The 21342-nt window shown below is 46.3% G+C and overlaps 1 long non-coding RNA gene across 2 annotated transcripts in view; it reads right to left on the reverse strand.

Moving 5' to 3' along the window:
• Window positions 1–20795, reverse strand: part of LOC309537877 — a 29430-nt gene extending 8635 nt beyond the window's left edge. The window contains exons 1-3 of one of the 2 annotated variants that reach the window (XR_014222027.1): window positions 20644–20789; window positions 7818–8051; window positions 6523–6732 (exon numbers count right to left, since the gene is read on the reverse strand). This is a non-coding gene — a long non-coding RNA (uncharacterized lncRNA). Of the gene's footprint in view, window positions 1–6522; window positions 6733–7817; window positions 8052–20643 lie in introns of both variants that reach the window. The other variant, XR_014222026.1, reaches the window with a different exon arrangement.
• Between the last annotated feature and the right edge of the window lie 547 nt (window positions 20796–21342).

Here is a 21342-nt window from a genome sequence, read left to right on the forward strand (position 1 = left end):
AGTGGTTGGAGTGTTGGACTAGGACCTGGGAGACCAGGGTTCCAATCCCCCCTCAGCCATGAACCTGGAAGAAGGTTTACTGGACAAGATCTCCCAATCAACTATAATTGTGCGACCTGTTTTGGCGGGCATGTGACCGAATTTCATCTGAACATGGTGAAAATCTGGAAGGGCGCCATATATCTTCTTCTTGCAGAACACTAGAATTCATGGGTGGAAGAAAGAACTTCTTCACACTGCACATTGTTAAACTACAGAATACGCTCCCACAGGAGGTAGCGGTAGCCACAAACGTGGACGGCTTAAAAAGATTACAGCTATTTCTTGCTTCCATGGTTGGACGTAGTGTGCCTCTGAATGTCAGCTACTGGAAATCACAAGTGGGGAGAGCTGCTATTTTGTTTAGGTCCCATTTGTGGCCAGTGGCGTAGCGTGGGTTGTCAGCACCCGGGGCAAGGCAAGTAATTTGCGCCCCCTAACCCATGGATTTTAGCAGAGGGCAGAGAGCTGCAAGTACGAGCGCCCCCTCCCCATGTTGCGCCCGGTGCGCCCGGCCCCCCCTGCACCCCGCTACGCCACTGTTTGTGGCCACTGTGAGAACAGGATGCTGGACTAGATGAGCCATTCGCCTGGTCTAGCAGCATCTTCTTATTTCCTTAAAGCCCCATCTAGTCCCAGTTTTTTCTTCCAACAGCTTGATACCTCACGGAGCTCTATAAATGAAGAGAGGCGCAGCTATCCTAATAATATTTTTTTATTTGTTTCATCTACATTCCACCTTTTTCCCCAAGGAGCTCAAGGTAGAGCGCGTGGTACTTCCCCGCTCAATTAATCCTCTCGAGAACCCTGTGATGTAGGTTAGGCTGGAAGGAGGTGACTGGTCACCCAGTAAGTTTCATGGCTGGGTGGGGACTTGAACCCCGGTCTCTCAGGTCTTCGTCAAACACTTTGCAGCTCTAGAAACACAACACTAGAAACATAACGAAAGTGAATTAACTCTTACTTTTTAATAAGTGGCTTCTAAGCTGGACTGCACATGCAGACATCAGCAGTGACACTGTTGGGGGAAGATGCTCTTTTCAAGAATCAGTGGGGGGGGGGAGAAGCTGTTATGCTTCACCACCACCAAGTACACATTTCAAATTCCAGAGAATAGCAGCTTTCTTTTAAAAAAGAAAAAAGATGATGTTTCTAGTCCTTTTGGGTGGTGCAAAGGCATGAAGGCTCTTACGTTCTTAGCCATTGCTAGGGGGGTTGATGCTGCAGCGGCAGGTATGAGTCATGCAATCTCAAAGAATCAGTGACTTACTGAAACGGTGTTGCTACCTGAAGAATTAATGATAGCGGCACGTTCTTCATGGGGAAACCACAGGGTCTGGAGAGGCCCCCAGTTGCACCAAGGAGCACAAAACTGAGGATTTGCACAACAGCAGCTTAAGGGTTGTCCATGTAATATCCATTGACAGGTCAGGAGTGTGTCACATTCTTCAGGAGCGAATTGTTATGGAGCCAACAGGCACCATCCCAGCTCAAGAGGAAGCTATCAGTAGGCATGGGGAGAACCCGAAGTTTGCAGAAGTACAAGAAAAACCTGCAGAAAAAGTTGAAACTCAGAAATACAATTTGATTTGGAGTTTAATACTAGCCTAATGAATTTGCAAAATTTGCAGAACTCCAATATCCTTCAAAGTTTGCACTTCTCTGAATTTTGTGGCACAGTTCTCTAACCAAATAACATGTACAAAGGTATGCTTATTAGGCAAAGGTAAGCAAAACATGCACATATTAGTGGAAATAACATTATAGTGGGGAAAACTGAGTGCATATTAAAGAGAAAATTGCACCAAAGCGCTTGGGAATTTTCACGAGGCCTGTATTTGGGGCGGCGGGTAGTTTTCTTTTAACTCCTCAAACAGATGCAGAAATGTAGAGAAATGAACTTAAGACTGAAAAACCAGAACCTGAGAGAAACTGAAATGGACAAATCTTTCCATCCCTAGCATAGGAGAACAGCCACACGAACCTACTCCCTGGGTGGACTGAATCCCATCGGTGTTAAATCTGCCTGCCTGATAATGATAATTTTATTATTTGTACCCTGCCCATCTGACTAGTTGCCCTAGTCACTCTGGGCAGCTTCTAACAATACACACACACACACACACACACACACACACACACACACATATAAACACAGTGAAGCATGTGTACTCTGGTACACAACAATCCATTCTTGCAGCAGAGACCTCACTTTGTGTCATGGTGACATGGCCACTGAGCTTCTTCTGGGCCCATTTTGTCCAATCAGTAGGTCGTAAACAGCTTATCTGAGGCGTGCCAGGCATCTGGGACTAGCTGCCATTGAAATTTCCCACCATACCCCTGACGTAGTATTGCTCTCGGGCATTGTGGGGGATTTAAATAGCAGACTGGCCACCTAGTGCTGTTCACAGAACGGGGCTGGAAAACAAAATTAAAGGGGAGGCAAAGGAGGGAGATGTCAGTAGTGGACCTTGCCATGGTACTGGGGGCCCAGCAACTGCCCAAGGATGCCGGGTGCTGATGCTGGCCCTGCACTGACGCTTCCAATATCAGAGCTAATGGTGGGTGGGTATGACCAGAAATCAGCTCCACTATCGGTGATAATGTTGGGGGGGAATCAGCTCAGCGAAACGGTCCTTTCCCTAGATAGCAACACTTTATTCTCACCTGCAATACCGAGAAGAGACGAGCCTTTCTCTCCAGGTCCCTTTGAGCGTTGAAGGCCCTTGAGCTCAGGAAGGATAACGACAAGATGTTCCCATTTTTGCAGACATTTCTCCCCCGCTAACACCCAATAAAATAAAACAAGAATCCTACCTTTCTCTCAAAGGAAAAAGAACCTTGAAGGCATTCAGGCCCAGCTCTCCCATGAGAACTCAATCGTGCACTACTTTCCTAGCTTTATTTTTGTTTTTCAACCATTTCCCCACCAAAAACCCGCAAATCCCTTTGAGACGACCCATCTTTCAAGGTATCTTTTTTTCCTCCCTCACTCCCATTGATATCACCTGCCCTTACCGCTGAAGAGCGCTTGTTTGCCTGTTTAAAGAAAGAAAAGAAAAGAAAGTGGGGGGGGGATAAAGGATGCACACATAGGATGCAGCATCATTAACAATTCTTTAATACATACAAGCAAATCTGGCAACTTTAAATCATGTTTCTTTCTTTGAAACACGCTACAGACTGTCTTTCCCACTTTCTACTTAGCAAATCTTCATAGAGTTTTTAATACTCTTTCTCCTTTTGCCATGATCAAAGGAATCGCTCTCCGTTTGCTTGTTCCTCTGATAAGTGATAAAAGATGTCAGTGAGACTAATGAGAACTCCCTCCAGCTCCCTTCATAAAGCCCCTGTAGAAAAGGAAAATCACAATGCATCATCAAACCTTTTAGGGAAGGGAGGGGGGAGAGGGAAATGCTAGGTACAAAGGCAATGGGAAGCAGAGTATTTTGGGTGGGGGCTTTTGCAAAAGGGGGGGGAGGATAACAGTGAAAAGAAACTAAATTCTGACCAAGAAGCTCAATTTAGATTTAAAAAAAAAAGTGGGGAGGGGGGGAACCAATAGGATCCTTGGCTAGACTGTTCATAGGCCAGTTAGTTGTTGTCTTAAAACAAAATGCCCCTATGTTGCTTTTTTATTTTATAAAAGCAGTAAGATAAGGTCAAAGGCTTTGACTGTGTCGACCACAGCAAACTATGGCAAGCTCTTAAAGAAATGGGAGTGCCTGATCACCTCATCTGTCTCCTGAGAAATCTCTATGTGGGACAAGAAGCTGCAGTCAGAACTGGATATGGAACAATTGATTGGTTCAAAATTGGGAAAGGAGTACGACAAGGCTGTATATTGTCTCCCTGCTTATTTAACTTATATGCAGAAATCATCATGCGAAAGGCTGGACTGAATGAATCCCAAGCCGGAATTAAGATTGCCGGAAGAAATATCAACAACCTCAGATATGCAGATGACACAACTTTGATGGCAGAAAGTGAGGAGGAATTAAAGAACCTCTTAATGAGGGTGAAAGAGGAGAGCACAAAATATGGTCTGAAGCTCAACATCAAAAAAACCAAGATCATGGCCACTGGTCCCATCACCTCCTGGCAAATAGAAGGGGAAGAAACGGAGACAGTGAGAGATTTTACTTTCTTGGGCTCCATGATCACTGCAGATGGTGACAGCAGTCACGAAATTAAAAAATGCCTGCTTCTTGGGAGAAAAGTGATGACAAACCTAGACAGCATCTTAAAAAGCAGAGACATTACCTTGCCAACAAAGGTCCGTATAGTAAAAGCTATGGTTTTCCCAGTAGTGATGTATGGAAGTGAGAGCTGGACCATAAAGAAGGCTGATCGCCAAAGAATTGATGCTTTTGAATTATGGTGCAGTCCCATGGACTGCAAGAAGACCAAACCTCTCCATTCTGAAGGAAATCATCTCTCACTGCTCACTGGAAGGAGAGATCCTGAAGCTGAGGCTCCAATACTTTGGCCACCTCATGAGAAGAAAAGACTTCCTGGAAAAGATCCTGAGGTTGGGAAAGATTGAGGGCACAAGGAGAAGGGGACGACAGAGGACGAGATAGTTGGACAGTGTTCTCGAAGCTACTAACATGAGTTTGACCAAACTGTGGGAGGCAGTGGAAGACAGGAGTGCCTGGCGTACTCTGGACCATGGGGTCACGAAGAGTCAGACACAACTAAATGACTAAACAACAACAAAGATAAGGTGGTTTTCAGCACTAGCCCTACCCAGGGTAGAGTCCATGAAGTTAATTAGTAACTTAGGTGCATTAATTTCAATGGGACTACTCTGAGTAGGACTTAGTTCAATACGGTTCAAAGCTTGCTAATGAATCAGGGTGATGATGTCACTGGCTTATGCCAGTACAGTGGTACCTCGGGTTACAGATGCTTCAGGTTACAGACCCTTCAGGTTACAGACTCCGCTAGCCCAGAAATAGTACCTCGGGTTAATAACTTTGCTTCAGGATGAGAACAGAAATTGCACAGCAGTAGCGGGAGGCCCCATTAGCTAAAGTGGTGCTTCAGGTTAATAATGGACCTCCAGAACGAATTAAGTTCTTAACCCGAGGTACCACTGTACAAAAGAAAAAGCCCTCAGGTAACCAAAAGTGGCATCTGAAAAGAGAGTAAATGCTAGGTCATGAATGGGGAAGCTGTGGTCCTCCAGATTCTTGGGTTTTAAAATATATATAGTTGTTCGGTTTATAGCTTGGAAGATGAATCTACCCACTCCCTCCACCACCCATTCTGTCTCATCCACACACCACTAGCATTGCTTTAAAAGAGTAAATAAAATGCACAGAGGTCCCATTAGTAAAGAAAAAAGATTCTTTGCTTACAGTTTCTTCATATTTACAAGGATGGCTTTAGTTTCTAAAGCCTACATGGCGAGAGATGGTTTCATGGCTGCCTGGTGCAGGAAGGAGGGAGAAGGCAAAGGGACAAGATGAAGGGGCGGAGCTTGAGGGATTAGTAGGAAACCCCAAAGTGTTTTTTCTCCTGTTTATCTATGTCTCAACACTACCCTCTACTGACCAGAGGCATGCAAGGTTGCTTATAGCCAACACAGATATCATTGAACTATCACACCCCTCATGCCTGAAAATTGGATGGGTTAGCCAGCGCTGCTGTGAGCTGGAGTCCAACAATGTCTGGATGGTCACAGGTTCCCAACCATTGCTTTAGATTCTGCTTGGCTGTATCCATGAAATGCCATATCCAACCTAAACCTGGCCCACACCCTTAAAGGTACACTGAGTTGAACTTAAGTCAAGTACAACCCTATAATTTAAGCAGAAAAACTTGGGGAACTGTGGGAAACTCCCAGCAGCCTCAGCCATCATGGCCAATTGTCAGAAATGAAGGGAGATCAACAATAGCTGGAATTCACCACACTTGATACCCCTGTTCTAGACCCTTTCAAGCTCCTTGTTGGCTTTACTTGGCACAGGCCCACCTAGGCAACCAATATCACCACCACGACCACCATTTTAGCTAGGAAAACAAAAGCAGAAATGGCCCCAGGTCTCTAGTTCTTTTTTTGTAGAATATTTCCTTGACCTCAGATGACATCTGAGCAACACAAAGAATCAATGTAATGGCTGAACCAGACATTTAACTGCTAAGCTAAACACCAGACAGGGCTGGTGAAAGTGGAAGCAGCAGCCTATTCCTTCAGCAGAGGTCTGCAATGCAAATATACGGCAGAGGAAACGTAGTTCACCACAACACATAGTTAAACTACGGAGTCTGCTCCAACAAATTGATGTGATGGGCACCAATGCGGTTGGCTTAAACCAAGGCCAGCCCAGGATGTTTTGCAGCTTGAGGCCCCCATGGGGCTCACAGAGCTCCTTTAATGTCCTGGGAGAGAAAGCAGACCGGAGCTATGCACTGTTCTGCCCAAGGTATCTTCTATTGGTAAGTACGGATTGGCAGTTAACTAGAGGCTATTACCAGGCCTGGGGAATCTCAGGGTCTCCAGAGGTGGGGAATCAGAATGTAGCCCTCTAATCCTCCTTATCTGGTCCATGGGACTCTCTCCAGATCACCCCTTCCTCAGTCGCACCTTCTCTCTCCAGGACAAACCCCTCGCTGACCTTACTTCTTTGAATGTTTTGCCTGGCTGGAACACGTCCCTGACCACTGATGATTTCTTTTCCTCACCTGGATGGAGGATAGAGAGGGGTGTGAGAATATGTATGGAAACTAGCCTGCTGTATAAAGGTAAAACAGTGGTACCCCGCAAGACGAACGCCTCGCAAGACGGAAAACCCGCTAGACGAAAGGGTTTTCCGTTTTGGAGGCGCTTCGCAAAACCTCCCTATGGGCTTGCTTCGCAAGACGAAAGCCCATAGGGAAATCTCCGGGGACCTCTTTTAAATGCTAGCGGTGGGGAGCAAAGCCTTTCCCCCCACTCCGGCCTTCAGAAGAGGTCCAGGAAGGCTGGCGGGGGCCGAAAGGCTTTGCTCCCCAGCGCCAGCATTTTAAAAGCAGTCCGGGATAGCAGGGAAGCGCTTCCTGCTATCCCGGACGGCTTTTGAAGGCAGGAGAGTCTCCGCCAGCAGCGGCAGCGCTGCCGCTGCTGGCGGAGAGATCCGCGAAGCCTGGGCGCGCTGCGCGCAGGCTTCGGCATGCCGGCAAGTCTCCGCCAGCAGCGGCAGCGCTGCCGCTGCTGGCGGAGAGATCCGCGAAGCCTGGGCGCGCTGCGCGCAGGCTTCGGCATGCCGGCAAGTCTCCGCCAGCAGCGGCAGCGCTGCCGCTGCTGGTGGAGAGATCCGCGAAGCCTGGGCGCGCTGTGCGCAGGCTTCTGCATGCCGGCAAGTCTCCGCCAGCAGCGGCAGCGCTGCCGCTGCTGGCGGAAAGGTCCGGGAAGCCTGGGCCGGACAGCTTTTGAAGGCAGGCGGGGGGAGCAAAGACTTTCGCCCCCGCCAGCCTTCAGAAGAGGTCCGGGGACAGACTGTCCCCGGACCTGGTCTGAAGTCGGTTTCCCTAGGAACGCATTAATTGATTTTCAATGCATTCCTATGGGAAACCGTGCATCGCAAGACGAAAAACTCGCAAGAAGAAAAAACCTGCGGAACGAATTAATTTCGTCTTGCGAGGCACCACTGAATTGTCATCCTTTGCCCACTCCACTTTTGCCACTGGCCCAACCCGCCACTCACATGTGGCCCCCAGAAGGCTTCCCAGAAGGGAGTGTGGCCCTCAGGCTGGAAAAGGTTCCCCACCCCTAATCTACGTATACTTACCTCCAAGCTACAAACAGCTTTGCAAGCTCATTTCTGCTGATCAATACTGTGGCACAGGGTGCAAGAGCAGGCCACACCCTGGTCAGTTGGCAGCTCTGGGTTGCCTGCATGCTTCTTGTCTGCTCCTTGTCCCTGACCCCACCTGAGGTCCTTCCTTCATTTTGGGAATTTTTCAGTGGCTGGACCAAATTACCCAGGTAGAGAGGGGCATGGCGGGAGGGCAGGGGTAGAGATCTGCAGTATGAATAGGGTGGGAAAGCTGGCAATTCCGACAATGTCCTTTAAAAGGATGTATTAAACTCAAATTCTTTGGAAAAATTAATACGCCACATACGGTGCGGTGAGAAACTTGAAGCAATTTGGAGCAAGGAGGGCCATTAGAGGCTTTAAGCTCATTATACAAAGCAAAGCATCTTTGGGGGGATTTTTATAAGGAAACCTATTATACTCGCAGAGGAGAGCAAATTATTAAGGATTGGGAACAGATGTGGGGGAGGAGAGGCTCCCAACTGTGGGCACATTTAATGCTTCCATTTTTGCAGTTGGATTGGAAGAACAGAGCATGCCAAAAAAGTTCAACAACAAATGAAGAAAGGGGCAACCAAAATTATCATGGAGATAGAGCGATTCCCTTACAAAGGACTTTTTAGTTTAGCGAGAAAAAGAAAGGAAGAGGTGACATGATAGAAGGATATTTTAAAAATGCATGGTGCAGAGAAAGTTGATGGAGAAAAGTTTTTCTCCCTCTTTCGTAACACTAGAATTCATGGACATCCAGTGAAGATGAATGTTGGAAGATTCAGGAGAGATAAAAGAAAGAACTTCTTCACACAACACATACTCAAACTATGGAACTTGTTCCCACAGGAAACAGCCATGGCCACCAAAAGGGATGACTCTAAAAGTGGATTGGACAAATTCATGAAGAAGAGGGCTATCAATGGCTACTAGCCAGGATGGCTATGCTGTGCCTCCAAAGCTGAAGGCAGAAATGCTTCTGAATACCAGTTGCTGGAAACCACAGGAGGGGAAAGTGCTCTTGTGCTTGGGTCTTGCTTGTGGGTTTCCCACAGGCATCTGGTAGGCCACTGTGAGAACAGGATGCTGGACTAGATGAGCCTTGGCCTGATCCAGAAGGCTCATCTTAGGTTCTTAGGTTCCTATCCCTATGTTCAGAAAGTTGCAACTCATCAGTCATACTGAAAATACTCTGCCCATGCTCAGAAGCCCTGCTATTTGCATTCCTCTATCTGGCACATTCCAGAGCTGAGTCCCAGTCCTGAAACAAGATCCTGGTGGTTCTAAATGCTCAAATTCAGCTAAAACCTTTTCTATTCTCACTCCCCCCGCCCCAACCTCTCATTTCTCAAGTGAGAATGATGACATTTCTGTTTCTTTCTCTACATCTACCCCCTTTTTCTCTTCCCTGATTCTTCTTCCTCTTCTCTTTAAAAGGGAAGAGCTGGCCTCTTCCTGCCTCCTCTCTTCCCCCATTCCCCTTCTCATTTCTATATGATTTGACTCTTATATATTTTATAGTACCCGAGGCAGTCACTTTGCAGGCCTCCTGCTGAGTAAATCGCCCTTCACAGAGAAAGATCTTCCTGTCAATGACAGACGAGAGGTGCCAGCAGCGGCTGAGGAGGCTTAAAAAACCCACGAGTTGGCAAATCAGCAGGTATCTGTGTGCTGTTCTGGGTCCGCCCCTAGAATTAGTTCCTATCTTGTATCAAAGGAGCTTTCCTTCTTTTTTTAAAAAAAGTAAAAGTACAAAAAGGAATGGTGGGGCCTAGAGGCTGTGTTTCAGGTTAAAAGACAAGAGCGTGGTATTTGCCTTCCTTTAAGAATTCACTTTTTTATTATTAAAAGAAGAAAATAAAAAAATACTAACACCAGCAGTTTGCTCTTTTACTTGTTTTGTTTTTCTTGTTCACTTTAAAAAAATCCTGAGAGATTGCCGAGGCAACAGGTTTGCTGAAGCTTCACTCATGCTAGGCCATGTCCGCATGAAACATCTAAAACAGTATCACACTGCTTTAAACGGCCACGGCTTCCCCCAAAGATGCAAAATGGAACCTTCCAGACCCCTCTGATTGGCCCTTGGGATGCTGCCCTCTCCTTAAACCACACTTCAAATTCTTTTGTCCGTTCTCGAATTATGATAATGCCTCTTGCTTGCCTGGAGAGCAGATTTGTGTATTATGGCAAGCATGGAAACATCTGGCTGAATGTAGCTTTCCATACAAAGGTAAGAGTTGCTTTTTTGCTCCACCTACTTTGGCCACTGGCTCCACCCACCAGTGTCATGTGGCCCCCAGAAGGGAATGTATGGCCCTCAGGTCCTAAAATATTCCACACACCCTGCCTATGTGCAGTGGAAAGAAGATCGTCACTGTTTGCTTATAGAAGGTGTATGTATGGTGTTCAACACAGTAATACTGAGCCACAAGATACTTCCTTTCAGTCAACCCACAAACACCTGGGATTGGGCATTTCAGATGTGAAGGTTTGAGGATTGCAGCAACTCTAGGAAGAAGTGAGGTTGTGGGGTTGGCGAGGCAGAAGGCTGAAGAGGCAATGCTATTAACCATTTGGACAGTGTATAGTTCTGGTTGCCTCACTTCAAAAAGGATATGGCAGAGCTGGAAAGGTGTAGACTGATAAGATTCAGTCTGCAGGAGGCTCTCACCTGCAGAGCACAGTGTTCAGCTGGGAATATAAGGAGTGAGATTATATTTTACGTCTCCTGGTCCTGAGATGTATAGGACTTTGTACACCAAAACCAGCACCCTGAACTTAGCCAGGCAGCTACGGTAATTGTTAGACAGTACAATTCTTTCAACAGTAACATGTTGGCGATATCCTGCCTCAGTGAGCAGCAGAGCCATCACATTTTACACCAGTTGCAGCTTCCAGACCAACCTTAAAGGCAGTCCCACATGCAACATATGGCAGTAGTCCAGCCTGGAGGTTACCAGTGCATGCACAGCAAAGGCCAAGCTATCGTGGTCCAGAAATGGCTGTAGCTGTCTTGCCAGCTGTTATGTACTGAAGTTCTCACCCTGGGCCAGCAGGGGGATACTGTAGATAGTTTTCACTCAGGTCCACGTCTAAAATGACGGGAAACCCTGGGTTGTTGTTGCTACAATGTTGACAGCCGGCTGCCTATAAAAGCAGGCCGGCTGAGCTGTTTGCTGTTCGGTTTCTGTTCCAGCTTACAAAATAAAGAGCTGCTTTGGAGAAATCGCTGTGTAGTCTGCCATGTCTACCCACTATTCAACACTGGCGACGAGGATGGGATCGATGGACATCAGAGCTATCTTATCGACGCCTCCGGCCTACACCCGACCACATCCAAGATCCGTGCTATCCAGCAGGCCCCCATCCCAAAGAACAAGACGGAGTTGCAGCCATTCCTGGGGCTGCTGAACTTTTATAACATGTTCCTGCCCCACAAAGCCATGGTGGCTGAGCCTCTTCACCGACTCCTCAGCACAAAGACGCCTTGGTCCTGGGGTCATCGGGAGACGGCGGCCTTCAACGCGGTCAAGGCTCTCCTTTCATCGGACAGTGTGCTGGTACAGTACAGTGAAGCCAGGCCATTGGTCCTTGCCTGTGACGCCTCACCTTTTGGCATCGGCGCTGTCCTTAGTCACAGTTTTCCAGACGGAAGAGAAGCACCGCTCGCCTACTTTTCCTACTATCTCCAATGGAACGGAATTACAGCCAGCTTGACAAGGAGGCACTGGCACTTGTGACTGGAGTGAAGAGGTTCTATGGCAGGACTTTTGACCTCATCACTGACCACAAGCTGCTCCTGGGCCTCCTCGCCGGTGATCGTCCAACTCCACCGGTCCTCTCACCGCGCATGCTGCGATGGACTGTTTTCCTGGCTGCCTACCACTACTGGCTCGTCCATCACCCAGGGAAATCGATGGGCCATGCCGATGCCCTCAGCCGTTGCCTCCTTCCAGCGTTTGTGGAAGACCCGGCTCCAGCTTAATCGCTCCTCCTGATTGAGGATCTTCCGGCAGGGCCTGTATCGGCTGCCACTGTGGCCTCCGCATCTGCCCAGGATCGCACCATCAGCCGTGTGCTCAACTGGGTGTGGAGGGGGTGGCCACAAGGGCCTTTTGCATCGGAGTTCCAGCCATTTGCAACCAGACAACATGAACTCTCGGCTCATCGCGGCTGTCTGCTGTGGGGAGACCGCGTCGTGATTCCCCAAAGACTCTGTCAACGCGTCCTGGAGGCTCTGCACGTTGGCCACCCGGGAATTTTCAAAATGAAGGCGTTGGCTCGGTGTTACGTCTGGTGGCCTAACATGGATGATGCCATCACTGCCTGGGTGTCCGCCTGTCAAGCGTGCCAAGAATTGAGGCCTGCACCACCGGCAGCTAAGGGACACACCTGGGAGACGCCAAAGACACCCTGTTCGAGGATGCACATCGATCTGGCTGGCCCCTTTCACGGCCGGACCTTTTGGAGAAATCGCTGTGTAGTCTGCCATGTCTACCCACTATTCAACACCAGCCAAAGCTGGTAAAAGAAGCTCCTATGTGCTGCTGTTGTTATAAGCAAGAGTTATCCAAAATGGCTACTCTGCTAGGTTTCTATCCCTTACTCAGTGCTCCCTAGCAATGCTTCCTTCCACAACCACCTATAGAACGTTTTGGTTCCTACTATGACTCACTGTCACTTCAGACAGGATCAAGCTACTAATCTAAAGCAAGTCCTGCAGTTCATGGCCCTAGGGCGGATGTAGAAGATCAAACACACACACACACACACACACACACACACACACTTTGCAGAGGCTGTGAAGAAAAATTTGCTCTTTTCTGGCTGGACTGCATTACAATTATTCAGCACATTTTGGTGAGGGAGGAAATTAGTGTAAAAGGATGTGATTTTATAGGCAACTTAGGTTGATCAGTTTAGAGACAGGATGGATTCTTTTGCCCAGGCGATCATGCTGTCTCCAGCACCCGTCTGCAAACTCTTAGAAACCGTTTCAGCCAGAGAATGTGAAATTTCATACAACTGCAGCTGTATGCCAGTTCTTTAAACAATCGTCAAGCATTACAGCCAAAAGGGCCTCTGAAGTTCTAAATCAGCCGGGGGAGAAAATATTATGGAGGGATGTGGGATTAATATCGGCTAACTTGTTAAAATTAGTCACGGACATAATTAAGAGCATGCTCGAGAGTGTCCATGGGAAAGCAAGGGTTTTCAAGAAATATTTCTAGAGGTAAAATTATACATTGATCCCCAGTGATAATGGGATAATGCTGTGAGTTTGCTGGCAGTGATATTGGGCTTTTGAACCTGGCAAAACTAACAGACCAGAAGCTAACGGGGAAAGCTAATCAGTTCCAGGCAATGCTGGAGTGTTTTTCCCCCTTTCGTTCTAGGGCAGGTGGGGAACATTTAAAAACAATTTCAAATAGCAATTCAAAAGGCTTGAAGGTCCAGTAGGAAATTTTGCTGCTGTAGACTGACTACAGTGTACCTTAGCTAATACAATCAGCTGAACCCATATGTTCACTCTGTAGATTGCAAAGTTGGTGGACATTATGGCAAATTTAGGTGCAAAATGTGACATTAAATTACTGGAACTAGTGATCAAGCCCTTGGTTGCTGGTGGGAGCCATTTCTTAGACCCACAAGGCATCCAGAGTGAGGGAAAGAAGCAATAAATGGCATATCCTCCAATGTTACAAAATGACCTTATTCAGTGGATTTATTTGAGTACCTGTACCAAGGAAATTGTAGCTAACTGAAGGTACAATTATAAATGCAATGGACAAAACACAAAACTGAGTCCCAAAATGTTCCCAAACATTACTTGTCCATCTGTAAAGTGCAACTGATGCTATCTGACAACAGGAATGTAAGAAGACAGCACTTTCCGTTCTGCTCTGTATTCACCACAATCGATGCTGTTTACGTTCCACTGCATTTCAGCTTCTGCCAAATACTGCAGTATTAGTTTCACTGTCCACTATCTTTCATAAGTTATGTAACTTACATGCATTTTATTGTGAAGGAAATGCCAAAATGATGTAGAAAACTGTCATTAATTACTTATTGTTTGAGGACTTAAGAACAACAGCTATGTGAGCAAATACTAGTCGTCCCAATCAAAGATCCCAGGTACAATCCCTGGCATCACCAGGTAGGGCTTGCAATGTCTCCTGTCTAAAACCCTGGAGAACCATTGCTAGTTAGCACTGACAATACCAATCTAGATGCACTAGTGGTCTGACTCAATATGAGGCAGCTCCCCAAAGTTATTGGCTAAGAAGAGCTATCACTAGGTTTTACAAACAGGTGCATGAATCAAGGAAATGGCAGCATTCAAATATTTTAAAAACAGTCCCTACACAGCATCATTAAGGTGCTCACAGCTTCAATTCCTTGCTTGATCTGAACAGAAGGCAAGCTACCATTAGCCCCATTCACCTCCCACAAAATTCCTTGGAGAGTTATATCCAGGCACCTAATACCAATTTTTGTGGGACTGCTTGGAATTATGGAATCAGCACAAGGTGTCAATCGCCGCCTCCTTCCTTACACCTGGTCTGATCTGAGCTCCTACAAACTGATGCTTTTGGGTAAGAAAGGAAAACATCAAGAGATCTGATCACAAAATCTCCTATATCTTCTCTGTTCCATCCCTCCTTTCTATGACAAGGCTAGAGTTTTGTTTGCGGGAGTACAGCTTTCTTCCTCCCTCTCTCCTTTCTTTTGCAGGAGACATGATTGCAAATGCATTGATGTTCCACTTCACACATTGGGAGGTTGAGCCCTAACTCCAATTAAGTGCTGTTTGAAAGCCTTATTTCAGCTGTCACATAAGAAAACTATGTTGGTTTTAAGAAGGGGAAAAAATAACTGTCAAAAAAAATGTTAGGGAGGAAAAATGCCCACCTGAGTGACAGCTGTATCCACAAGTAGAATGTCACACCATGTCAAAGCTGTCAAGAACTCAGAAAGGCTTGGGGAATAGGCGGCTGCCTGAATTTGCAAGAGGGAGGCTTAATTGAAAAACAGGGTTGAATTAAGTGCACCAGTGTGCAGGGCCCCAGCATAATCAGAGTCACTGCTGAAGTCTGCTTCTCTGACAATCCCTCTGAACGGAGAAGGTATTTAAACTAGACCCGCAATTAGAAATTCCGGTGCTTAGAATGAACTAGTTGGGTTTCACAAAATTTCCTGAATTTCTCCAATACCTGAAAGACCAGCCTCCTTCGCTACAGACACTCTTGGGTGCTACTATCACAGAGGAAGCCCTGGAATTCCACTGCAAACCTGCAAGGTCCTCGAAAAGATGGTGGCGGTCCAACTTCAGGCATGCTTGGAGGAAGCTGATCACTTGGATCCATTGCCAAAACCTCCAACATCTCCGTATGTTTGATTTTATGGGCCTGCCACAAAGATTTAGGTGGGTCCATTTCAGTGAGAGTCACAATCTTGGGTGTCAGTGATGTAAGGTGGGGAAAACTCCAGAAAATTTTCCACTGCCTTCCTTTTCCATGGAAGTTTTTCCATGTTGTAAGTTTATTCCTAACAGGGGACAGGTGCTGATTCCAGATAAACATTAGGCAAGATTAGCAACTTAGGAAAAAAAGCAAGCTTTGCTTACCACATACAAGTAAAATAAACAGGCTAAAGTACTCTTGAGGGTGGGGATGGAGAAACTGTAGCCTTCCAGATTATTTATTTATTTATTTATTCAATTTAGACCCTCCTCTTCAGGGTGACAAACACATCAATATATATGAAAACAGTTGAAAACATTATACAAGCAGTGGTTTCAGTGGCCTGGAACAGTGTCTTTCAGCCATCAAATGCCTAGATGAAAAGGAATGCTATTACATTCCTCCCAAAAGTTAATAATGAGGGAGACAGACACACCTCACCAGGGAGGGCATTCCACCGACATGGGCCAACGCCAACTGGGCAGCCCCCAGGGTTGGCATCACCAGCATGGCCAACAATGGATGTTGTTGGATTCCAACTCGCATAATCTATGAGCAGTGGCCATTGTGGCTGGTGAGAGTCCAACAAAAGCTGGAAAACCATGTGCTCCCCATCCCTGCTCCAACCACATTACACTGCCTCTCTTTGACAAAATCTATTGTACAATCAATTTTTTTTTAAAAAAAGAAGTCCCTTGAAATGAGGTGACAACAACTCGCTCAAAAACGCCCTGAGCACTTTACTTCCACCTGATCAGAAGCTGACCTATTTCTCTAGTGCTTCTGTCTGTCTGTCTTCTAAAGAACTAATAACAAATGCTCTGCTCAGAACAAAAAAAGTCAACGATCTTCATACTGAAATGTCTTTTGGCCCTTGCTATATGTTTTGCAATGGACATAAATCCAGTCTTGTCTTCTAGCTTGCTCACTTTTAAAAGGAGGGGGGGAGAATAAGAGGGGGGGAGGATTGGACTTTCAGAGAGGTCAGTTTTCACATCAACAAGCCTGCAAGATCTAGATGTGTATCTGAAACCACACTTCCTCCAAAACAATCCTCCTCTGTTTTAATAATGACGCTGTCCTTACATCCCAGGGCTTGCTTCCAGGTCACAATAAACATACAACATGGTTTATAGCTCCCCTCCCCACCCTCTCTCTCTTAAAAAAAAAAGAACAATAATTTAAGGGGGATCTTTTTCAACAGTTTATGTCCCAGTGAGCTCCCTGGAATCCAAGCTTCTCTCTGCAAAGGCCATTATTCTCAAATTACAAGCAGCCCTTGGATATATCCCGTCCCCGCCCCCCCCCCGCCCCGCACATTGTGCTACAATCCCTACACTGGTTAGAAAACTAGGATTACAACAGAACAAAACAGGGAGGGGGGCAGGACACGTGTCTTCAGTCACAGAAGAATCAACATGAAGCACTTCAGATGTGCAACTGGACATCCAGTGTTTGGGGGGGCGGAACACTGTTAGAAGTAGAGTTTGTGGAAGAATTCCAGCATTTCTTCCATGACCCAAAACAAGGGTGGCCAAGATAAAGCCCCAGGGATCAGATGTGGCCCTCTGGGCATCTTTACCTGGCCCTCAGAAGTCTCCAATGCATAACTGAACTCTGCTAATGCCTGTGAATGTAAGGAGAGCCCTGCTTGATCAGGCCAATGTCCCATGTAGTCCATTATCCTGTTCTCCCAGTGGCCAACCTGATGCCTCAATGGGAAGCCTGCAAGCAGCATACCCTCCAACATTTGTCCAATGAAAATAGGGACGTCCTAAGGAAAAGTGGGACTTTCCAGGATCAAATCAGAAACCAGGACGGCTTCTCTAAATCATGGATGTCCCTGAAAAATAGGGACACTTGGGGGGGGGCTTGAAGCAGGACCTGAGCACAAGAGCACTCACCCTTCCTGTGGTTTCCAGCTACTGATATAAATATTGCTTGCCTCTATCTTGTTTGCCTGGACAGAGAATAGAGAGGGCTGTGCAAGTGTGTATAGAAACTAGACTATAAATTATATGTGTTGTTCATTTTGTTCTGATTTCTGCAGTGGTGGCAGACCAGAGGTAGAGGTGCCAGCAAGTCCCCATAGCCCCACAGCTGTGCCAACAGTGCCTAGTTCCAGGTTTTGCCTATGTGCCATGCACACAGGGGTAAGCTACCATCTCTGAAGGGCCGGCATGGAATCCTCTCTGACATGCCACTTGGAAATGGAGTATTCCCCACCTTGAAACATAGACTGTCTGCAGCCCTACCCATCCCTGTTCTCCACTTAATAAAAAAGGCATTTGCTGCCCAGTTCTTCGAAAGGAAGTTCTCTTTCTTCCCCCACCCCTTGCAAAACTCCAAATGCTTTTATTTGTACATCAGAGAGAAGGGGCCCACAGAAAACAGATTGATTAACATTTGGAGGCATTTTGCTTTCTGCAGAATCAAAGCCCAAAGATTCCAAAGGGAAGGACGGAAAACGTCCCAAATGTTAATCAGTCTATTTGCAGCTTCTCCTCAGATGTTTGAAATAAAGAGCGAGTTTGGGGAGGAGGAGGAGGAGGGGAAAGGAAAAAAATAAAAAATGCTACAATTGCATTTTGCTTGGCCAGCTGCCAAGAGATACCTCCTTCAGGAGATGGTCGTTAGCTGCACCTTAACTGTCTCATCCTTTTGTGCAGCACCCCAAACTGTGCATGTAATTCTTACATGTTTCACTGGCTTTTTTTTTTTTTTAAGAAACAAAGAAAGAAAAGGAGGAAAGGGAAGGAGAACAATGAGCCAGATGGCTGCAGGCACAAACTTGCAAGCAGCAGAAGCATACAGAAAGGTGCAGGAGGCTTCATTTCATTCGGCAATGCCCTAAAATTGTCACAATGTATTCCAAGCACCTGCCACATCCTGATTTATTTTGGATTTTGGTACATCTGTTGCAGCGGCAGTTTAACAGTCAATTCCTGTTCACAGGGAATTCTGGGCATCATAGCTCTGTGAGGGAAATAGGGGTCTCCTAACAACTCTCAGCACCCTTAACGAACTAGGGTTCCCAGAATTCTTTGGGGGAAGCCATGTCTGTTTAAAGTGATATCAGAGCACTTTAAAGGTATGATGTGAATGTGGCCTAAATGTGGTCCATTTCTCCAGCAACCTGTTATCACTGTGGCCAACTAGACGCTGGCGTGGAACATGCAAGCAGGACCTGAGAATTCTCCCCCATTGGTTCATTTTTGTCCAATCTTCCAGGAATTAAAAACACAATTGAGTTTTCTAGAAAGGTTAGTTTTGATTCAAAGATGTGTTGTTGGTATCCTCTGTCAGAATTGAAATGGATGCAGATTTGGAAGAGCAGCCCTTGCCCCCCTATGGGAAAGCTGCTCCATTCTTTGTTTTATTTTTGTTTATAGTCCCTCTGTGTATTTCATCTTCTCCTGCTGGAACCACTGCTCTGATGCATGCTAGGCATTAGCAACTGTCACACTAAATTAGGAAAGAAAAAAGGAGAAGGAGAAAATGCCCCATGGCCTTTAATGGAGAAAGTCCTATACGGGTGCCCAAGTAACATCTCTGGGGAAATCATGTACTGTATCTTATTAAGAACCACCCAATTTCACAAAAAGAACCGTACATTTATTCATTTAAAAGGGGAGGAATTCCGTTTTCAAGAGGCTTAATTCTCCTTATGTGAAAAGAATCCAAATGACCTCAAACTCTGAAAGAGCTAATGGCCTCCAAAGATTCAGCCACTCCAAAAAGCATTCTCAAACAGATGAAATTTCTTTAATGATATTTTGCTTCCTGAGCTAGCATGGTTAGCTACAACATGTTTGTCAAACAAGAGTACAGTGGTACAGTACCTCGGGTTACACACACTTCAGGTTACAGACTCCGCTAACCCAGAAATAGTGCTTCAGGTTAAGAACTTTGCTTCAGGATGAGAACAGAAATCATGCTCCAGTGGCGCGGCAGGAGCCCCCATTAACTAAGGTGGTGCTTCAGGTTAAGAAGAGTTTCAGGTTAAGAATGCACCTCCGGAACGAATTAAGTACTTAACCCGAGGTACCACTGTATAGTATATACCTTCATATTACCACGTACTCAACATCCAGTGCACTTTCCACTGCTAGTTTTTCAAGCTGCATTCCCACAATGTTAGACACAGTCTATACTTTCCAACATGACGCACTCCTGTGCAAGTCACATTATTTGTGTGAAATTCCAGCCCCGTAAAAAGTGCTTTTTGGGTACACCTAAAGAGCGCAGTGGCCATTTCAGCTGCTGTCCTCTTGTGAGAAAAAATGGGATGTCCCTTTTTTTCCTGGGGCAGTTGACAAATATGCACAATCCATACCTATCACGTTGTTTCTTGACAAACACTGCTGTTTGATGCATTTCCCCACCCCCACCCCTCAAACCAACTTCAATTCAACTTGAAAACATAAGCTGCATTCACTTCATACTTAAGAATATTGTATACATTTGAGATGGCTGAACATGCGCAGATGACCGCTCCATGAATAGTAGTTCCCAGGTGTATGTGTTGGGTTGAATAAACCCCAAAATGTCTCTCAGCTTAACCTACCTCACAGAGTTGCTGTGAGGATAAAATGGAGATGGGGGAAAGTGTTATGCCACTTGGATCTCCTTGGAGGAAATGTGGTATATAAATACAATAATCAATAATCAAGCAAGCAAGCTGAATGTTGGCGATTCAGAAAGGTCAAAAGGAAGTATTTCCTCATGCAGTGCACAGCCAACTACGGAATTTATTATCATATGATGTAGTAATGGCTGCCTATGTGGCCGACTTTAAAAGGGGAACTGGACAAAGGTACAGAGAATAAGACTCTCAGTGGTTACTAGCCATGACAACTATGTTGCCTTGCATAGTTTTTATAGGAGTGGAAAAGAGAACTACGGCAATTAAGGGGCAAACAACCCAGGGCTGTCTTCCACATTTCCTAGCAAATGGGAACCAGTGTCTAATTCCCACATCTGCGTGGCCAGTGTGATAACATAACGCTGGACAAGATGGCTCTTAGGTTTGATACAGCAGGGCTCTTCCAGTGCCCAGGGCTATCCTATTCCCGGCTTATACCTCCTTCCCCATACCTTGTAGTATTGCTCACCATCACCATCACCCCCACAGCCCACTGAGGTCCTGTTATTTAATTTAAAAAACCAACAACATGATTACTAATTATACTACTAAGATAATCTGCAGTTATTCCAGGAATGGGGAATCTCAGGCCCAAGGAGCAGCAGCGCCCCCCCTCCCCAGACGTCTCTATTTACCCTTATGACACCTGGGGCACACCCAGGGCTAATTTTCTAGAAAAAGAAGTGCCGGAATTCACCATGAATGCCCCCTTGTATTCTCTTATAATGATAATGGCGCCCACCTGAGAAGTTCTGGAACTGGGTTAAGGTGAGTTCCGGCCAAAGAAAGGTGCTGGCCACACCCCTTTCCTTCAGGCCACACCTCTCACCAGCCCAACTTCCATGAGTGTTTTGGCATGGATGGACTGGTGACCTTGGAACACTGATAATGCCTCTTCAGTTGCCTGGATGGAGAAGAGAGGAGGGTGTGGGTGGGTGTGTGGTTGTGTAGAAACGGACCTACTGTACGAAGCTGAAATTGCCTTCCATTGCTCCACCCGCACTGGAACATTCCCCAGAAGAGAGCCCAGGCCCTTGTCAGTCCTCACACCCCTGAAAACACACACACACTGCAATTCAATTCCTAGAGGAGACCTTGGAGAAGATGCTGGAAATGTCTTGAAGTGCAATTCTTGTTTCTAAAAAGGCTGTTAGGTTTTGAATGTGTGCCCCCCCCCCGCACCAGCCAAAGTCCTTCCCTGTCAAAGTAAGCGAGGTGAGAAAATCCAGTTATTTGTTCAAGCCGGAAGTATTAAGTAAATGTATTTTCCAACACTGTCAAAGTTGCCCATGAACTGCACACCTGCGAGGGACATCTTTGCAGGCTCTTCCCTCTCTCAAAAGCTCTTCCTCGCCAGCAGCAGCCCTGAACCACAGACTCAGATGTTGTTAAAAAG

Source organism: Podarcis vaucheri, assembly GCF_965113315.1.
Source record: "Podarcis vaucheri genome assembly, chromosome: 7".
NCBI lineage: Eukaryota > Metazoa > Chordata > Lepidosauria > Squamata > Lacertidae > Podarcis > Podarcis vaucheri.